The sequence below is a fragment of the Salvia splendens genome, unplaced genomic scaffold, assembly GCF_004379255.2.
Source record: "Salvia splendens isolate huo1 unplaced genomic scaffold, SspV2 ctg439, whole genome shotgun sequence".
NCBI lineage: Eukaryota > Viridiplantae > Streptophyta > Magnoliopsida > Lamiales > Lamiaceae > Salvia > Salvia splendens.
Window position 1 is genome coordinate 1 of NW_024599090.1, and position 20,961 is coordinate 20,961.

General features: G+C 34.2%; 2 pseudogenes; one reads left to right on the top strand and one right to left on the bottom strand.

The window, feature by feature from the left end:
* Positions 1 to 706: 706 nt before the first annotated feature.
* LOC121790200 lies at positions 707 to 6,517 on the top strand (annotated as a pseudogene).
* A 7,865-nt stretch (positions 6,518 to 14,382) lies between these two features.
* Positions 14,383 to 15,706, bottom strand: LOC121790201 (annotated as a pseudogene).
* Between the last annotated feature and the right edge of the window lie 5,255 nt (positions 15,707 to 20,961).

Genomic DNA, 20,961 nt, shown 5'->3' on the forward strand with positions numbered 1-20,961 from the left:
AATGTTTCAACTGACATTGGAGGAAGAGTGTATATTTTATCTATCTAGTGCATTAATATTTATTTTTCTTACAACATTTCTGTTGAGATGAGTCGAACCTTCAGGCTCGACAATTTAGTGGTTGAAGAAAATGTTTTATCGAAGGTTGTTTGTATTATACTCCATCTGTCCCATAAGAATATGCTTTTTTTCTTTTTAGTCCGTCTTATTATGCACTTTTCAATTCTAGAAACTTTTTTTTATCTTTAATGAGATGAGACTCATTCCATAATAATATTTAATTATTTTTTTATCTACTTCTCTTTTACTTTATTAATTTTACATTAAAAGCTGTGTCGAACTCAAAGTGCATATTTTTTTAGAGAGATAATTTTACACCTGAAAGCGTGTCGAACTCAAAGTGCATATTCTTTGGGGGCGGAGGGAGTATAGTATTTGATAATTAACTTTGAATCATATAGTTTGCATCGTTGTACACTGGTAATTCTTTAACAATAGATCAATTTATAGGTATTTTATGTTAAAATCGCGTATTATGCATTAATTTTGTAATCATAAATTTGATGATTATCATGATCGTGGATTAGAGATTTGAATAGTAAATGTGGAGACATTATAAAATCGACATAATAGCAAATGTGACACGTAGGAAAGGAGGAAAGATCACGAAGAGGAATCAGAAGCTTAATCGAATCGCTCGATCAATCTGTAATCGGCGGCAATGGCGACTCGTTACTGGGTAGCGTCTCTTCCCGTCGGCCAAGGCGGCTCCGCTCCTCCGTATGGACTCGTCTTCAGGAATCCATCTCCAAACAAGCCTTCGACACCTCTCTCTACAGAGTATTTTCTTATTCGTCGCAGATCTCTTGCTCTCAATTTTTTTTGTCAATCCTGATTCGCCAATTGTGTTGTTTTTGTTTGAATTCCACAGTTCAACATTCCGAATCTGCGAGTAGGCACTCTGGATTTGCTCTTGTCTCTCAGCGACGACCTATCGAAGGCGAGTTCTTCAAACTTAGCTGATTTTGTTGAAATTGTTCTCCTGATCTTTAATTGGAGTGTGATTTATTGTTTTGGCAGGCAAGCAACTTTATCGAAGGAGTGTCGCACAAAATCCGGCGTCAGATTGAGGAGTTGGAGAGGGTGTCCGGTGTTTGTTAGTAGCTCGCTTACTGTGGACGGGGTTCCCGTGGACTCTTATCTTACCAGGCAAAATTAGATGCTTATTATCGAGTCTTTGTTTATGAATTGATGTTTGTTAGCGTCTGGATTTGGTTAAAGTTTATGATTTCTTTAGATTCGTGTGGGATGAGGCAAAGTATCCAACAATGTCGCCGCTCAAGGAGATTGTGGAGGAATTCATGTACAAATTGCCAGATTGAGGATGATCTCAAGGTACGCTCACTCAATGCCAGCTTGTTTATAACTTTATATACTAGAATCCTTTTAATATTTTGTTTCAATATGGATTTTGTCAAACAAATTAGACTAGCAAAGGAAGCTTTTGCGGTACGGAGGCACCATAAATGTTTGAGAGATTAATCGTGTCATCTATCCATCTCTGAGTTGCTGATTGCGCTCAAACAACCAAAGTTGCTTGGTTACTCTCTAGTGGATAGTTATCTCCCATCTTCTTTAGTTGTGTAACTTATGTTGGCCCCAGAAACCTATATTAATGCTGGCCAATCATAATCCGTTGTTACCATAACTATTTAGAATCCTTTGGAGAATCCTCTTCAGTTTAATGATAATTCTATCTAGCTAACTCCCTGTGACCCTAGTGTTTTTTTGCACAGGAAAGATTCTAAGCAGCTTTAGAGAAATATCATTAGATGATATTATTGGTCATGTTGCAGCTTTTTCTGATCTATACTCGTCTTGCATGCTTACAGAGTTACAGTAACTTAAACTGCCAAAAGTGTTCACTTCTTAATAGTATTCCCTCTGTCCCCCATTATGTGTCCACTTTGACCCGGCATAGGGTTTAAGAAATATAAAAGAAAGTGGGTTGAAAAAGTTAGTGGTATGTGGGTCTACTTTTATATATTAGTACTAGTTTTATAATAAAATGCGAGTGAAATTGAGTTAGTGAATGTGGTATCCATTACCAAAAGTAGTAAAAGTGAAGTGGGACAATTAATAAGGGAAACCAAAATGGAAAACTGGGACATAATGGGGACGAGGGGTAACTTTTTATACATATACTTAGTAAATTTCAAATAGATATTTAATAAAAATTAGTATGATACAATAAAAAAACTTTTTTTTTGCTATATTTCGCAAGTAATTGTGGATCATAGTATTCCAATGCTGATGTACATGCCAGTCCCTGTAGGATTATGTCAGCTGCCTGGTAAAGGACAGTATGGTCAATAAGTCTAATAATGTTTTTGTATATGGATTTGACATGTCATGTAAATAAAGATCTTTCAAATAGATGTTCTGTCTAGATTTGATGGCAAAGTTAATCCTTTGAGTGCATTACTAATCGACTATTGTGCTCAACCATCATTTTTTGTCTCTTCTTATGAAAACATATATATCTACATATGGTCTTGAATGTCTTAAGTATCTGGGCTTGAGACATTAGCATGATGGTTGATTTCCTTTACAGGTCCGTGTCGCTGAATATAGCAATGTACGCAGCCAACTGAATGCAATTAACAGAAAGCAGGCTGGAAGGTATATGAGCAATTTAAGCTTTATATATCTGGGGGCTTGTGGTAACTTTAAGAATGAAATAACTTATTAGTGAATGAATTTAAAATTTTGAGGATTAGGTAATGCCATAAAGCTGTTGTTTGCCTACCATTTAACTTGTTTAGAATGAATTCGACTTCTGCTGGTGTCTTGATCGAATGTTGTGAGTACAGATACTCCTTGCTTTTCGTTAATGACAAACATAATCACTTGAGCTTAATTTAATTCATGCCGACACAGGTTGTGGATAGTTCTTGCAAGTCCATTTGCTATGAACTCTATCAGGTTTTATTTTCCCAGTGAATGACTGTCCTGGTAGTTGGTACTGCTTTTGGAATTTGGATACAAATGCCTTCTTGCTGAATTTGGTGACTGTTAGGTGTGAATGGCTTGGTGTCTCACTAACAAAGGATTATATCTGTAAAAAGTGGGAATAAGTTCCTTTGGTGTATTGAAGAACCATTTTATAAATGCACCTGGTTGAGGACTATAAGTCTATATAACTTATACAGAATATGCAATATCTTCTTTGAGCTGTAGTGGCTTCACAAGCTATGGCTGTAGTTCTTTGGTATAAATTTTATATTCCGAAATAAATCCACATCCAATTACAATTCTCAAAAAGGGCAAAATGAATTCAGTATTTTATATTCTATGTATTATCTACATGCTAGTAATTCAGTCTTCATAATTGACTTCTGGTAGGTGTTCTTCTGCTAATACTTCTTATTTAACAATCACTCGAGTCTTGAATGTTTTGAAATCTAGAAGTCTATCAGTGAGGTTTCCCTTATACTTTTTTGGGAATATACCTCAATGCTTATCAGATGGAATCATGGAACAATCACTAGGTATTTTTAGATTTTTCTACCTTTGAAGACTCAGTCTAGATTTTTTGAAGAAAAATACTGCTTCCAGAATTATCATTAGATATATTGTTAAAGATGGAACTTTGTGGTTGGAGGATTGGTGTTCTCAGGTGTTAGCAATTTGCTAGCAACGAGAATGGTCTTGTCTGTCTTCTTACGCACAAGAACAATCATGCCAGCACACACACACAGTTGCTTGATGCAGTTTGTGGGAACATGTTAAAGTTTCTTGGTGATAATAGCATTCTAAAGCATTACTTTATTCAAGTATGAGTGTATTCTAACTCACTGTCTCAAATGATTCCTGAATGCAGCTTAGCTGTTCGCGATCTCTCAAATTTAGTAAAACCAGAAGATGTTGTTAGTTCGGAACACTTGACTACCCTTCTTGCAGTTGTTTCAAAGTATTCTCAGAAAGACTGGTTGTCAAGCTACGAGTCTCTTACATCATATGTGGTAATCACTCTAGTTACTAGATGGGAGATTTTCTCATTATTCATCTAGACTGCAGTAGATAGAATGCCTATCTGACCTTTTTTTTTCATTACTGATTGTATAGACTAAGTGCAGTGGAATAAAGAAGCTCTGTTCAACATAAAATGCGCTTGTTTGCATTTAACAGCTTATCTTAGTTGCCTTAAATATATACATTCAGTTCTGATTTGGAAAATACTATTTCTTGATCAAACTTTTTGATTAGGTGCCCAGATCTTCGAAGAAGCTACATGAGGATAATGAATATGCTCTTTACACTGTGACATTATTCAGTCGTGATGTTGATAATTTTAAAACGAAGGCACGTGAAAGAAATTTTCAGGTAAGTAACGGTAAACCTCATTCCTTTACTATTTGATTGATCTTCCCTAATTGTTTTATAGTATACCTTGCAACTATTGTACAAGTTTATGTTAAAATTAGTAGTTTTCCAGAGTTGTATCTTTTATAAGACACGCACTAATATGTTCTTTTGTCATTCACTAAATAATTGATATAGGTTCGTGATTTTGAATATAATCCCGAGACCAAGACAGTCGGAAGCAGGAGCTTGAAAAACTGATGCAAGACCAGGAGACAATGAGAAGCTCCCTTTTGCAATGGTGCTATACTAGCTATGGAGAGGTCCTTATTCCCCCTTCTTTTTTTCTGAAAATTAGTTTCTCAGATGTATATGTGTGGCGATATGTGAATTAATGTTCTCCAAGTTTCAATGACTTAGATGGAAACAATAGAAAATTGTCTGCATTATTAGATATGGTTTCTTATATTGCATTAAGTTAACTTTGATCCATTATAATTTTACATGCTTCATTCTATTGCAGGTTTTTAGTTCCTGGATGCACTTCTGTGCAGTAAGAGTAATTTAGTGAAAGCATTCTCCGATATGGCCTGCCACCATCTTTTCTGGTAGTTATACTGCCTCTCATTTCTGTTGCTTTTTTTGTCAAATGGCTATGTAGGGACCTTGTTCTAACCATCTCTTTTTCGCTTTTCTTCTCAGTCTGTTGTACTGTCACCTCCAGTAAAAAGTGAGAAGAAAAGTTCGCTCCATTCTTGAGGGAATGTGTAGCAATTCAAACAGGTAATACACTTTTGATTTACTTTTTAGTTCTTCCTACTTCTCATGAAACTTCTATGGACTATTTTTTTGGACAAAAAACCCAAAGCCTGTGACCATGTTGGACCGTAACTCCAACTAGATTTTGCTGAAGCTGTCTAGTTTTCTAGGATGATTATTTTCCAGAAGTAGATTTATGCTCTGTCGCCTCATGAATTTGTGGATTGTCACCAATGCATCCGAAGCAGATGCATTGTTTCTGTTTAACAAAACCAAACAATTCCTTTTGAGCTCAGATATCATTAAACTACTCAACTGAAGAATTCTTCTGTTTCATCATTATCTTCTGTGTTACTGTAGCACGTTCTGGAAAACTGAGGACGAGGGAGGAGTGGTTGGCCTTGGTGCAGGCGAAGCAGATGCTCATCCTTATGTCTCATTCACCATTAATCTTATTTAAGGTGAGATGCTGAAGTGTCACTGTCCCTTTGCGATCAATTGTGCTGTTTTTATTGGCTATAATAAAGACATTCTATCCTTGTATTATATACTAGTATGTTGCCCTATTCTTTTTTCTTCCTTAGATGCATGTGCTGCCTGTAAACACTCCCCACCTATTATTTTTCTGTAATTGCATGCCGGCCGGACTTGTGAATCCCAAACATTTTTCATCTAAACTTGTGTTTTGACAGATGTAATTGGATTTTATTAATCAGCAAGGAATAAGTTTATTGGATTTTATTTATCAGCTACGAATAAGTTATTGGTATGAAAATAAGCCACTTTGCTTGGAAGCGAACCGATTTGTCATCTTAATGTTGGGATGCTGACATCCAACAGCTTTCTTGATGAAGGATAGAACCAAAGTAGATACTGGTAGCCTTTGATTTGTTTGCTAGATTACATGAATACGGAGTTGACATGTCGCGAAAAGGAAATGCATCATCTCTGCAAGCTGGCAAATCGACAGTAGTAGAGATGTGGAATATAGAAAGGATCAGAGTGATGCAAACTGCTCTGTGATGTTTACTTATTTTCACAGACACCAATTGCACATGCTATGATTAACTTCGTATTTTACGAGTTTGTTGCATAGTGCAGAGATAGAGATTTGGCCAATTTTGCACTTATCTTGACGCTGTCTGAATTGAGAGAAACTGATGGAGATGCTGATGAGAAGCCACAGATACTGATCCTTCGTTGTCACTTGATCTGTGGATAACATACAATGATTTATTTGAATAAAGAATCACCACTCGCTATTTTCTTGTGAAAACTACATTTTTTCGTGAGAACGCGAGATCCACTCCATTGAGAGTGTAAAGTTACTGATTTCGTCGTGGAATTGATTGCATGAAAGAAATTTGAAGTCTTGCCCTTCATGAGATTCGAATCCATGATGCATTTGTCATTTAGTGTGTAAATTGAGGATGTGATTAAATGTGTAGTAGTAGTGTTTGTCTGGAACTGAACAGGTCGGAAAATGACAAGGTAGATAGATGTAGCTATGGCAAGAAAAAGACGAGAGAGAATGGAGTGAAAACGAACTTTGTGATTTCTTCCACAAAACAACATAACTCGTGGGATCTCTTGCAAGTTGCAATGAAACGTTTGTTTATGCTCAACTATTCTAATAATTACTCCATATGCTATCATACTAGAAAGTAAACTACAACAAAGTGAGAGAAAAACAATGATGAGAGACGTGAATAAATCGAACTTTTATTTTTGTGTAATTTGTAAATTGTGATGCCAGTAAACATTTTTAAGATATTAGACCAAATTAAATGTATAAATAAATAAAGTAATAATGCTATGATGGATAAACGAAGATTATGCTTATGGTGCCTAATAAAGATTTTTAGGTATTTAGCATAATAGGGTATGATAAATGCAATTTTTATATATTGTACAAACTCATAACTCCTCACACATTGTCAACACAATGTAAAACTTCAAAATTTTGATGTCAACACAACGTCAATCGTTGATAGGGGTGGAGAAACGGTCGGTTCGGTTAACTGACTCCCTTTTTTTTTTCCAAATACGAGAACCGTAACCGAACTTTTAGTCGGTTCGGTTCCTCAAGGAACCGATCGGTCCTAACCGACTGGTTCTTCGTTCCACCGAAGGAGAGAGCATCGATGTGGAGAGTTGGACAGCAGCCTCGTCGAAGAGAGCAACAGTGTGGAGAGAGCAGAAGCCTCATCGTCGCCAGCGTGAGAGAGAGCAGCGCAAGGAGGCGGCGGAGGTGGTGGAGCTCGATCGGATTCTCCAGGTGTTTGATGAATTGATTCAGAAGGCTTCGTCGCTAGTCTCGGGGCGCCCCTTTTTGGAGGAAGTTGGAAAAGATGATGATGATGATTGTGGAGAGGGCGAGATCGTTGAGGAAAAGAGTGTGGATTCTACTGATGACGATGATGATGATGTGCAGAGCTGTAAAATAGTTGTTATTTTTTAATTACAAGAATTGTTTTTGAGTTGTTGACACTATATACAAGCTGTTGACATTTGATATACAAGCTGTTGAGATTTTGCTATAAGTTGTTGACATTTGATATGCAGGCTATTGACATGTGTTGTATGATCATGATGCCAGAACTTGTGTCAAATAAAAAAATTAAGATAAAATAGTTGTTAGTTTTTAATTGCAAGAATTGTTTTTGAGTTGTTGACACTTTATACATGTCGTTGACATTTTAATACAAGTTGTTGACCTGATTGACATTTGATATATATTACATACTGCTATGTTGACATTTTAATATACAAGCTATTGACAAGCTGTTAACATTTTTCTATAAGCCATTGACATTTGATGTGCAGGCTATTGACGACAATACCCCTAGTTGACATAATCTACTTGTAGTTGATATTTCAAAAATGTGGATGAATGACTGAAAATGCATCTCAATTCTCAATTAAGCTAAAAATCTCAACCTAACCGGACCCAATCCAATAGTAATAATATGTCATTGATAATCATCTACATTGAACACAATTCAAGTACCAAATAAAAATACACAAAAGTTTAATATATAAACCTATATTGCATTTCACAAGTAGTATAAAAAACGAAATATATATCAACCTAACTCTACATTACACCTAATCTTTAAATCTTCTTCCAAAATTATTGTGACAAGTGATAAGAGTAGACATTTATATTAATTTGAGGAGCACATATATATGGACATCAAGATGGCAGTGTCCACTTCTAGAAAAAGCTATCCAAATTTACATACTAATTATCTACTCTTTCTCTTTCTGGAAAGCCGAATGGAATAATTTTAAATGTTATCTGATGGAATAACTAGATAGGATTTTTTTGGTATGTTCCGTCATCGCATGTCCCGTTTATTTTTTTACTATTTTTTCATCATAAAATTAATACATAAAAGTAAAATTAATATAATATTTCATTAACTTTTTACACATATATTCTTTTATATTCATAAAATTTGTATAGGCGTCAAAGTGGGACATATTGTCAAATGGCAAGAGTATTTCATATGCTTGATAAGAGACTTGTAGATGGATATCTGTTAGTTTAGATTATAAGTGATAAGTTATAATTAAATGTGGATCAATTTTCTCATAAATGCCACATGCCTTGCCTCCACATGAATGCAGCTAAACATGGGTTTTGCGTTTTTAATTCTCAGAACTTGGAGCTCAGTATTTAATTATTCTAGCCCAAACTCCCTTTTGGATCACGTTTTAAAGACATCATGTTTCTACATAATTTCCAATATTTTTACCACCCTGTTTATTCATTATATATAGTCCAATTCATTTTTCATTTAGTAGTAGTAGTAGTATAATTTATTGGGTGAGTGGTGTGGGTGTGCTCGTTGTTACTTAACTTTATTATTATTATTATGAAGAGACTAACCAATTTGATGGTTTAACTTTTTCTTTTGGAACTTTACATATCTGCTTAAAATATGTGCATGTAAATTACTTAACTGTTGATTGATTCTGATTTCGTAATTAAATTATTGATTGATTCTGATTTTGCAATTAATTTAAATTTTGGCACTAATATGGTTTAATGACTCAATTATGTGGCACTATTGATCGTTACATCATATTGTAGGCAGCCAAATATTTAATTTAGTATATTATGATGTTGTTTCGCCGTCTAGGTGTTGTTTGGTTAAGATCTGATAATGTCACGCAAATAATCATCAAGTCATATATTCGATAAAATAATCATCAAGTTATAAGCATCACAGTATTATTAGCTGCCAAAACAAATTGATTCTGTAATATACAAGCAGATTTTACAACTAGTATATAAAACCAGAATTTGACAAAAACTTAAAAATTTATTGACTAATACATTATCTACATTCATCCTGCAATGTAGGTTAAAACAGATTTTCACTTTGCCAACTGAATTCGGATTATTGTACTCTATAAAATAATATTTTTGCCAACTGAATTCGGATTATTATACTCTATAAAATAATATTTTCAATAATTCACATTTCATCCATCCCTTATGAATACTATATGATCGGGGTAATGATAAAATGCAAACTCATATATTGTACAAACTCCAAACTTTTCAACACAGTATCAACACAGTGTAAAATTTCAAGATTTTGATGTCAATACAATGTCAATACAAAGTCAACACAATTTCAACACAACATCAACCGTTGACATTGTGTTGACATTTTTCGTAGCTATTATTTTATCATCTGTTGATATTTTCTAACGGCCTAGATCATAGTTTGGAGTTTGTACAATATTTAGAGTTTGCATTTATCACATTCCATATGATCAGTTTACAATTTTAGCATGCCTAAAAAATTGTGCACTTTTTACTTTTTTGAAAATTACCACGCCTTATCCCCTTACATTATATCCTTACATCAATTTATTTACAGAAAATTATGCATGACACACGCATTTTCTAGCATTTACAGTTAAATAAATTCGCTCTAACAAACGTAGACCATTTTTGCTAGTACGCAGTGATGGACGCAGGAATTTTAGATAGTAGGGGCTATACTATTAGGGGCTATACTATATTCTCTCCATCCACAATAAAATAGGCAATTTGAGAACGGCATAAATTTTAATACATAATTAATAAAGTAAGAGAATGAGAAAAAAATAAAAATAATATACTCCCTCCGTTTCCGGTCACTTTTGCGCACCCATTTTATAAAAGACGACAATAAATAATTAAAGTGGAGAAATGGTAAAGTAGAAGAGAAATAATGTGAGAGGATTATCATTTTTGTAAAATGAGTGCGTAAAAGTGACTGAAACTCTTAAAATTTTGGACGAAGAGAGTAATAATAATAGAACTCGTAAATTGTAAATTATAAAGTAAGAGTGAAATAGAAATGTTTCTATAAATTAGTGTGCACTCCTAAATAAAAGGATGAATTTATTACGATGAACTTTTTAAAGCATCAGTTTTATTAAAAATACATTTGAATTTTCGGTTGGACTTTTAATTTAAATAATAAGCTAATAAGTGAAATCATTTAATGCAGCGGTGCTTTATTAATAAAATAATATTATATTTTTAAAATTTTAAAATTAATTATCTTTCTCAACAAGACACAACTGTCATTGTTCTTTCTTTCTATCGCTGCAAATATTCAGTTCAGCCCGTCTTCTTACTCAATTTCTGATGATTTACTCTTCAATAACCTAAATTTGGTGAGAGCTAATGACCGTTTTAAAAATAATTGCAAATTTTAGAAGTAGAGAAAACATAAAAATATGAATTTGGGGAAGGGCTTAAGCCCTCCCCTTCCCTTTACTGCGTCCGCCTATGCATCAACACACATACTACTAGGGATGTCAATGTAACCCGAACCCGCGGGCCGGCCCGTATAACCCGATAAAAATACAGGGTTAGGGTTGTAATTTCGCAACCCGAATTTAAAATCGGGCCATTCGGGCTGACCCGTTCGGGTTGTCGGGTTAGGCGGGCTGACCCGTTCGGGTTACGGGTCGACCCGTCGGGTTGAAGGCTTCTGCACAGCGAGCAGTTTTTGTAACGGTCATAACTTTCTCTACAAAGCTCCGATTGAGGCGTGCAATATATCCACGCGAAGCTCTTTCGAAGATGAAGACAATGATATGTATTAGAGGTTTATCAGACTTCAAAATCGCGAGAAACATTGACTCAAACAAGGCTGCTGCACATCCACATATTTTGTGTACATTTTCTAATCAATTTTCTATCATTTCTCAACAAACATATAAACATACCAAAATATAGAAATATAATCAAAATCATTCAAGACAACCCTCTAAAACCATGCAAAATCCAAATACGTCAACCGACTATATAAGATCACGAAAAAAATCACCATGTGGTTCATGGATTCATAAATACTCATATATAAAAGCTTTCTTTTAGTATATTTCCAATATAATAGTGCAAAGTGTTTTGACGCCGCTTCGTCATTGAATTATGCGTACTTTGATGATTCTTAAAACAAAGATAAATTATTATTTGACTTATTTATAGCTGGAATAAATTAAATTTGACCAATCATAATTCAAGAAAACTTAGAGTTACTCCAATTAGCTAGCATCTTGATAATTCACTCTTTAACAATTCAAAATATTTTGTTACATCTACGATGCACCTCTCACGTTAAGAAAATTTATTTTAATTTTCTACGAATTGATTTATGTTTGAATTTTGAAACAAAGTGTTGATTTATGTTTTAAATACATAAACATAAACATACTATTGATAGATATTTTGTAATAATTATGTAATGAATAAGTTATTTTAAATTTAAATAACTTAATATTTTTTAAAAATATAAAGAAAATTAAAAATATGTATTTCATTGTTGAATGATTAATTAAAAATATGTATATAATTAAAGAAAATTTAAAATACGTATTATTTTTTGAAAATATTAAAAGAATTAAAAAATACGCATTGGCCCGAATAACCCGATGGGTTAGCCCGAAACCCGAAGGGTTAGGGTTAGGGTCGAACTTTCATAACCCGAAAAAATCATAACCCGAATAGCCCGTACCCGAATGGCCCGACAACCCGAACGGGTTGGCCCGAACCCGAATGGGTTGGCCCGATTGACATCCCTACATACTACCAAATATTAACAAAAAAAATGCTAAAATAAGTTTGAGAACATTTATAAGGGACAAATGAAGTAATATTAATCACTTTGTCACCTAGGATAAATTTGAAGTTGTCTAAGTCGTACTATATTTTATTTGAAAAGCCTTGTAAATTTTTGTTTTTCAGTATAATTAAATTTAACTAGCATATGGTAAACGAATGAGATTTTTTTTACTCTATAAAATCCCTCTACATATATAACCTATCAAGTCATGTCAGTTGTAGTATAGTAAAATATCAAATCATAGTTAAAAGGTTAAATCAGTTAGTCAACCAAGACTAAGGGTGGGTAGGTATGGTATACCTTACCGAAACCATCATACCGTATACTTTACCGAAAATTCGATATGAGAAAAAATCATACCTTTACCTTACCAAAATTTTCGGTATACCGAACTTCGGTATACCTTATTTTCGGTATGACAAATTTCAATATCGATACCATACCTTATTTTCAGTATGTCATATCTAAATTCGGTATACCGTACTTTTATGATATACAAGAGTTTTACGGTATATCGGACTACAATACGACATACCAAAATATCATTATTTTGTAAATAATTCTAAATACAAACACAAATGAAATTTTTTTAAAAAAATACTTAGAAAACATGAAATTTAATCAAACTCAAACATATTCAATAAAAAAAGCTGCAACAATTAAACTCCATGCAATCACATAACGTTCAACGATATTTGTTTGGAACTAATTTAACTAAAATCTTTTATTTGTTTGAAACTAATTGATTCAACGATATCAAGTTTTCCTAATTGAGTTTATTTGATTTTATACTTACATGATTACCCGACAACTATAATGAGGCAAGCTTTGATTTCTACATGTAAATATTTATTTATTTGGTAAAAGTATGAATTTACTTGATATAATTTGGCATATATTGATATCGGTATATACCGAAAATCATGGTATATACCTAAAATTACGGTATATACCGTATTTTCGGTATACCACGGTATATGAAAATTCATACCGTTACCGTACCGAAATAAATCGGTAAGGTATGATACCTTACCGACATACCTTACCGAAAATTGCGGTATACCGAAAATCCAGTATTTCAGTATTTTTTCGATACGGTAAGTGCGATATTTCGGTATTTTTACCCAACCCTAACAATGACAAGAAAGTAAGTCACTGTAGAATTAACTGAATATGACCAAATGTCGGTAAAAATAAAATATATAGTGAATTACAATGCACTAATTTAAACTTTAAATTCACAACATCAATACATATATATTCTCAAAACATGGAAATTAATGCTAATTATTAATTAATCTTTTCCTTCTACATAATTCGTGCCTAAATTTACAAGCACTAGAAAATGTGCTTCCATATCTGAGAGTCAAATCTGATAAAGATGGAGTACTATAATCTGTCAATAGATTAGTTATATCCACCTATTTTTGAACCCCTTTTTTATGCTCATCAAATCTATCGAAGCAACTTGAATTTCCCCCCTCAGTTTCTTTAATTAGAAATATCATGAGCATTAGCTATCCTTTGCACCGTCTTCTTCCTCCATCAATATCAAATTATTTCAACATACCTGATAATGATTCATGGGAGACAAAGAAATTGTTGTTTATATGTTGGGTAAAATAAAGAAACTAAAATTTTAGCATGAATCAAGAAATATCAATTTATAAGTTAATTGGTTATAATTTGATTCATACACGTTTTTATGATTAACCACAACTAGCTTAGAAAATTAATATTGTAATATACATAAAACATGATTGTACGTACTATATGAAACCATTATTTTATACTTCATATGTCCCACGTTACTTGAAGCACTCCTTTTTGGTTTAATTAGTATCATTTTCTTTTGATTATGTTAATTAATCCGCAAACGATGTTGTTCATTAATAATAATTACCAATGGTAATTATTAATTAAACATGATTCTTTGAAAAGGTAATGCAAGCAGAGATCCATACCCAGTAGAATTAAAAGACATTAATGAATGGAAATTATAAAATCTTTCAAATCCATTGTATGCATTAAAATGGAGCATTTTTTAATTAATTAACATAATACTAATAAAATATTTTTTAGACAGTGAATGAGTGCTAACCAGATGGTTGTAGGCAGATGCTGGAATATATATTAATTAATGGAATGAAAACAGGCTGTTGTTGAATCCTAACTGAATGAAATTTTTTTGTCTATGCTCATCCACTTCCCACAAGCTCTGGCTGCTTCCCTGAAAATGATAAGTATATTTTGTCCATCTTCCATTAAATATAGGAGTAAAATTTATATACATATCTATGTAAAAAAATAAAGTTGATGTATAATTTACCTGTGGAAGTTGGGCTTGTTGAAACAAAATTGGATTTTCAACAAAATTAGTGTTATTGGCTGTTGTGGGACTGCATTCTTGCATGCTTGGCATTGGGGATGGCAAGTCACTAAGATCCTACATGCAAATTTAATTATCATATTTAGATTTTATTAGCAACAACTGTGACAAATAAAATCAATTTATGAATAAAGAAATAAACATGTATGTTTACCTGATTAGGCCTAGCCATGAATGATTCTAAGTCCACCCAAAGTCATAGAACATGGGATTTACAGAAGCAAGCTTCATTGAGAGAAACTGCAGAAAATGAACTATTTAGCATGGTAATACATATATAAATTGAAAATAAAAATTTGAAAATAAATAAAAAAATATTCACCTCAACTTGATTTTGGAGGGATTGGACATAATTAATAATTTCATCCAACATGAGGGCCTTTCCAGTGACCTGTTTTGTGACACAAAACCACATGAGCTGCCACACAAAATACATCTAAACAAACAATATTATCCCAAACCAAATCAAACTGGCCAATTATATTTATATATAATTGGGACAAATTAAATTATTGAAGTTGAAGAATTCACCTTGTCACAGCCAGGAACAAGAGTCTGTAGCAGTTTCATTCTCTCACTTATTCTCTCTCTCCTTACCTATAACACAACAAATAATAGTCATTTCACAAAGTAAAAAAGAAAAGTAAAAAAAAAGGTATATACCCTTTCAGCAAGACTGTGACTATCAGTAGCTTGGCCCCTCCTTGCCCTTACATGTATGTAGCCTTTCTTTTTTCATCTCTTTTATTTTCTTCTGCTTCTTTCCCTTCACTTCTCTCTTGTCCTATATCACCACACCAACATTAATTAGCACTTATATATATAAAAAAATATTGATGTGATTAATGTAAAGGAAAATAATACATATAAATAACCTTGGATTGAGCAGAATTTGGAGAAGAGTGAGGGTTGCATTTCCTCTTTTTATCCATGGTTTCTTGTTTATCAGTGACAATGGAGGAGGATTGTTGTCTATGGTGGCATCAATGGTGGTGGAGATAGGGAGGAAGAGGGAAAGGTGGTGGTGAAAGGAGGTTGAGGAAAAGGCTGCCATGTAATGTTTGGAATTGGAGCAAAAAATTGTGAGAAAGTGATGGGAGAGAGATTCTGCAGAATTGGGGTCTGATTTATTATGATGATGATGATTAGGATGGACTATGGAGGGAGAAAATAAACTTAGATTGATATATATATATATATAATATCAGAATATTGTGGGTCTGTTTCTGATACAATGTCGAGAGGCCTCACTTATATTTATAACCTCTGGGGACCGGCCAGAAGAGAGAGAGAGAATTTAACATCTCCATAGTACTTAATATTTTTTTTATTTAATTACAATGTATGCATGCAGTAAGAAATAATAGTAAAAAATAATTTAGATGATGGCTCGAAATGAAAAAAAAGAAATTGACTGAGGAAGTACTACCCAATAGTCTTTTTTCTATTTTGATATATGTTTATAAATTTTTTTTATTTTTATTTTTAGTAGTATCACAACCCATCATTTTTCGTTCTCTCTTATTTTTATCTTTCTACTTTTCCATCCACCAAAAATAGTCGGTAAGTTTAAATGTGAAATCAATAAAGTAAGAAAGAGAAGAAGAAAAAGTTGATAAAGTATAAGAGAAAAAGAGAATATATGGATTGAATAATTTTAGAAAAACTTTCATTTTTGGGTGAAACTATTTCTTTTGAATAATCCAAAATAGAAAGAAATATGGCTATTTTTTTTTGGGACGAATGAGTACTATTTATCCACCTTACAATTGATAATATTTTAATCAATATTTTATTTTATTAGGTAAAATGGGTACTCCTATAATTTATTACTAATATTGAATCACCTAGCCAAAAATTTGAACTTTAAATTGGAGAAAAATCATAAACCCTAAGAAACCAACTAAAAATCCAACGAAGTGACTCGTCATTTCGATCAAACATTTCCAAAATTGAAGAATTACTGTAAACAAAACATTAGTTTAAGATATTTTTGGAAAATATTGAAAATGGAGACACAAATTGTGATTAAAATTAAACATAATTGGTAGTACAAAACTTATTTAATGTTGTTAGTCATTATAAATAGAAGAATCATATGTAAATCAATGGACATGACATGATCATTATTATCTCCCCCTCCATCATTTCCAGTTTGAAATCAAACAAAACATTCCCCAAATGGTTTCTTTTTTCTTTAATTATGGATTATTTCATTCATTTAACTTTAAATATTTTGGATCAAGAATCTACTAATATATTCATTTTAATTCATCACATTCTATATATCATTATATATGTATGTGAAATAATTTGATTGGGGGGCCATGGGTTAGACCGTAGATGAGTCAATGTGAGTAATCAGTTGGTCCAAATGTGATGAACAGTTGAATGTCAGTTTGCTTTTTTCATAACCTTTAATTCAATGAATCCGATTGAGCATTGTGCATACGATTCTGCTCTAATATTAATCATTACAACCCAACAAAATTAAGCAAATATTCCCTCTCTTTTTTCGAAATATACACCAAAAATAATCATTTTAATAGAGTTTCGTTCTTCTTCTTTATTTTACTTTTTATAGTTGCATTTGCAAATATTCTCAATTAAAATTTGCTTCCTTTTTTTGTATAGAAGCAAAATGCTCAAATCGCCCACCAGCGCTAAAGCAAGAACACCCTATAAACATCCAAGAACAACGAGACCGGAGGCACCTGGACAAACCCAAGGCACGACGAAAGAAGTGGAAAAGAGGTAAACAACAAGTGACAAAAAAAAAAACATAAAGAAACAACCAATCATATTCCAATTAACAACCTGGACTCGCAAGTCCCTAGATGAAGAGAACATACTCGTGAGGTACATACTTGCCATGGTCGACCCCATCTAAAAATTGTGTTGCAACAAAATTCGACAAGACAAAAGATCCATATTTAGACTCCCCTTCTTCCCCTTATGATTCTCGGGTCCTTGCCATTTTCTTATGCTTTTCAAATTTTCAATCATTTGTCTTGGTGGAAAGAGAAAGTTTGGGCTCTAGCCGCGTATCCTAATTTTAAAATTTTCTTATATATTGATAATTTTTATTGTACAATCATTTTCGATTACTGGATTATGAATATTTGCGATGGATATAATGTCTCACTTGCTCGATGAGTGAAGAGCTCAGCTTGAATCTTCGATAAAGCGAAAAATTCCTATATCTTTTTCAATGCAGAATTTTTTACTGCGAAAAAACTTCTTGATAAATTATGTTACTCAAAATATAACAAAAAAGCACAGGTAAAACAAAAATAAATAAAAGAATCACAATATAAGAATCACTCATAAAGGGGTAAAACAATCATAGCTAGGTTAAACTTTGCATGTAAAAAACCCATGAACAGAAAAACCCTACGGCTCCATCTAAATTGCTCAGCATCTAGAACTAGCTAAGGACACACAATCTAATAGCATGTTTTTTTGATTAAATTATGCAAATATATGTAGTGGAAAAAGATGTCGCATGATTGGATGAGAATCTAGCTATCTAGCTAGCTAGCTAGCTATGTAAAACTAGTTTATCCTCGGCCAATTATAAGCCAATTTCGATTCCTGTTTAGGTTGAATTAAGAGCATCCACAACCGTGCTCTTGCCAGCGGCACGGTTGTGGGCCCGAGCGGTACTAATCATGCCTGCTCTCTGGCAAGAGCACAACACCCACAACTGTGCTCTTCCGCAAGGACGAGCACAATTAATATAAAATCAATTACACAAACATTTCCATAATATTAAAATTCATTTTAAAACCACAATAAATATTACAAATGACAAATAAAATTAAACATTGCATAATTAAAATCCTAAAAATTAAAAATTACATAATTAAAATCCTAAAAATTAAAAATTACATAATTAAAATCCTAAAAATTAAAAATGACACTACTCGTTGCCGAATTTCGCCCACATGTGGTTGATTAGGTCTTCTTGTAGTTGATTGTGGATTCGAGTATCGCGCATTGTTGTGTCTTGTCTCGATCCTCTGGCCAACCGTCGTATGCTCGCCTCGGCGTAGGGGAGACCTCGCTGTTGAGCTTCCGGCTTCGTCCTCGTCGTAGAAGCTAGCCGCCCTCGGCCCTTCGTCGGCTATAATCATGTTGTGTAATATAATACACGTGAACATGATGTCGGCGATATTATTCACGTACCACAGCCGAGCCGGGGCCTTCACAATGTTGAATCGAGCTTGAAGGACCCCGAAGGCTCTTTCGACATCTTTCCGCGCTGACTCTTGACGCTGCGCAAAAAGAACCCGTCTCGGGTCGTGCGGGTTGTGGAGCGTCTTCACGAACGTCGACCACCTTGGGTAGATACCATCGGCGAGATAGTAACCCATGCGGTATATATTTCCGTTGATGGTGAAGTCGATCGCCGGTGCTACACCATTCATCACATCATTGAAGAGTGGTGACGAATATAGCACATTCAAGTCGTTGTTGGATCCAGCAACGCCGAAATATGCATGCCAAATCCATAGGCGGTAGTCGGCGACCGCCTCAAGGATAAGCGTTGGCCGCCGCCTTTGTGACCGCTCAAGTGTTGCCCCCTCCAAGCAGTCGGACAATTCTTCCACCTCCAATGCATGCAGTCAATGCTGCCAAGCATTCCGGGAAAGCCATGGACTGATTCATGAAGACGAAGCAACCGTTGGCAATCATCAGTGGTGGGTGCTCGAAGGAATTCATCCCCAAAGCAGAACGAACGCCCTCGCAAAAATTCTTTAAACATAGGATTCCAGTGGACTCACCGATATGCAAATACTCGTCGAACATGTCGGCCGTTTGCCCAGTAGCGAGTTGTCGGATGGCACACGTACACTTCTGCAACGCCGTGATACTTTGCCGGCCGGCTGCATCTACACCTGTTTGAAAGTATTCAACACGTGCGGACAATGTGTTGACAATTCGCATGAACAAGCGCTTTGACATGCGAAAACGGCGCCTGAAGTAATCTGCCAGAAACCGCGGCTGGTCGGCAAAGTAGTCGGCAACGAGCCTTTCGTGGGCTCCCTCCCCGTCACGATGGATGTACCGTCGATTTGATCTGGTTCGTTGAGGAGGAGGAGCAGGGGTATTCGCCGCGACATATGCTTCGTAAGCGGCACGATGTTGTTCGTAGTATTCTGTTCTTCGCGTTCCGCTTCCGCCATAATATGGGTGAAATCCATTTGAGATTTTGAGTGGGGATGATGTGTTGATAGTTTGTATGAGAATTATGAATGAGAGATGAATGAGAGATGATTTGATGTGATAAATGGATGATGAATGTGTGTATTTATAGATGATTTTGGGGGAAAAAAAATAAAAAAAAATCAAAAAATTCAGAAAAAACGGGAAAAAAACGGCCATATTTTTGGGATTTGGAAAATATTTTTTTTTATTTTTTAGCATTATTTATAATTAAATACCGATTTTAAAAAAAAAAATAAAAAAAAGTTTAAACACAACGGCTATGCCGTTGACGAATGGGAGCGCGCCACGTGTGCGTCCGCTGGCACGGACGTGCTCGATACATCGAGCACGTCCGTGCCAGCGGCGCGGCTGCAGCGGCGGCGGTCCTGCGCCTTGCCAACGGCGCGGACGGCGGTGGCGTCTTTCGCCACCGCTGCGGATGCTCTAACATCCTCAAAAAGCCATATAAAGACAAGAAACCAGATAAACTAAAATGATCATAAAGATATTAATTACTAATATTATTTATGTCAAATATATGTATGTGTTTACAACCAAGACACATGGCCGGTTACAAACATTAATGCATGTAGTACCTTGCTTTGCAACGTGTTTTGAAACTGTGTGATTTGATATTTATGTCTTGGTTTAAATCGATGTATATTAATGGCATATATACACTTGTAATTTTATTAATGTATGATTACAAAATAAATGTGGAAATTAAGTAGCGAGGACCTAGCTCAATTAATATTTATGGGTCGTTCATACCATCTTTTCTTCATGTCAATCCGCATGCAATCAATGATTGAATCATACGAAAATTCAAACAAACCTGGTTTCTTGAAAATCAATTTAATATAAAAAAAAGCTGACTGCAAGCACAATGTTCCTGATGCCTTAATCCTAAACGAATAGGAAATTAATAAAAAGGAAATATAAAAAAAGAATCAAATATAACAAAATCCGGACATATGAAAATGACATTTTTGCCCCTCAAACGATATTCAATTTCTTAGCATTTTTCACAAATTACGAGCGAATTTCGAGTCATTGATGAGATTGTGACTTTTCAGTTTTGCTGGCTGGAATTTTTAT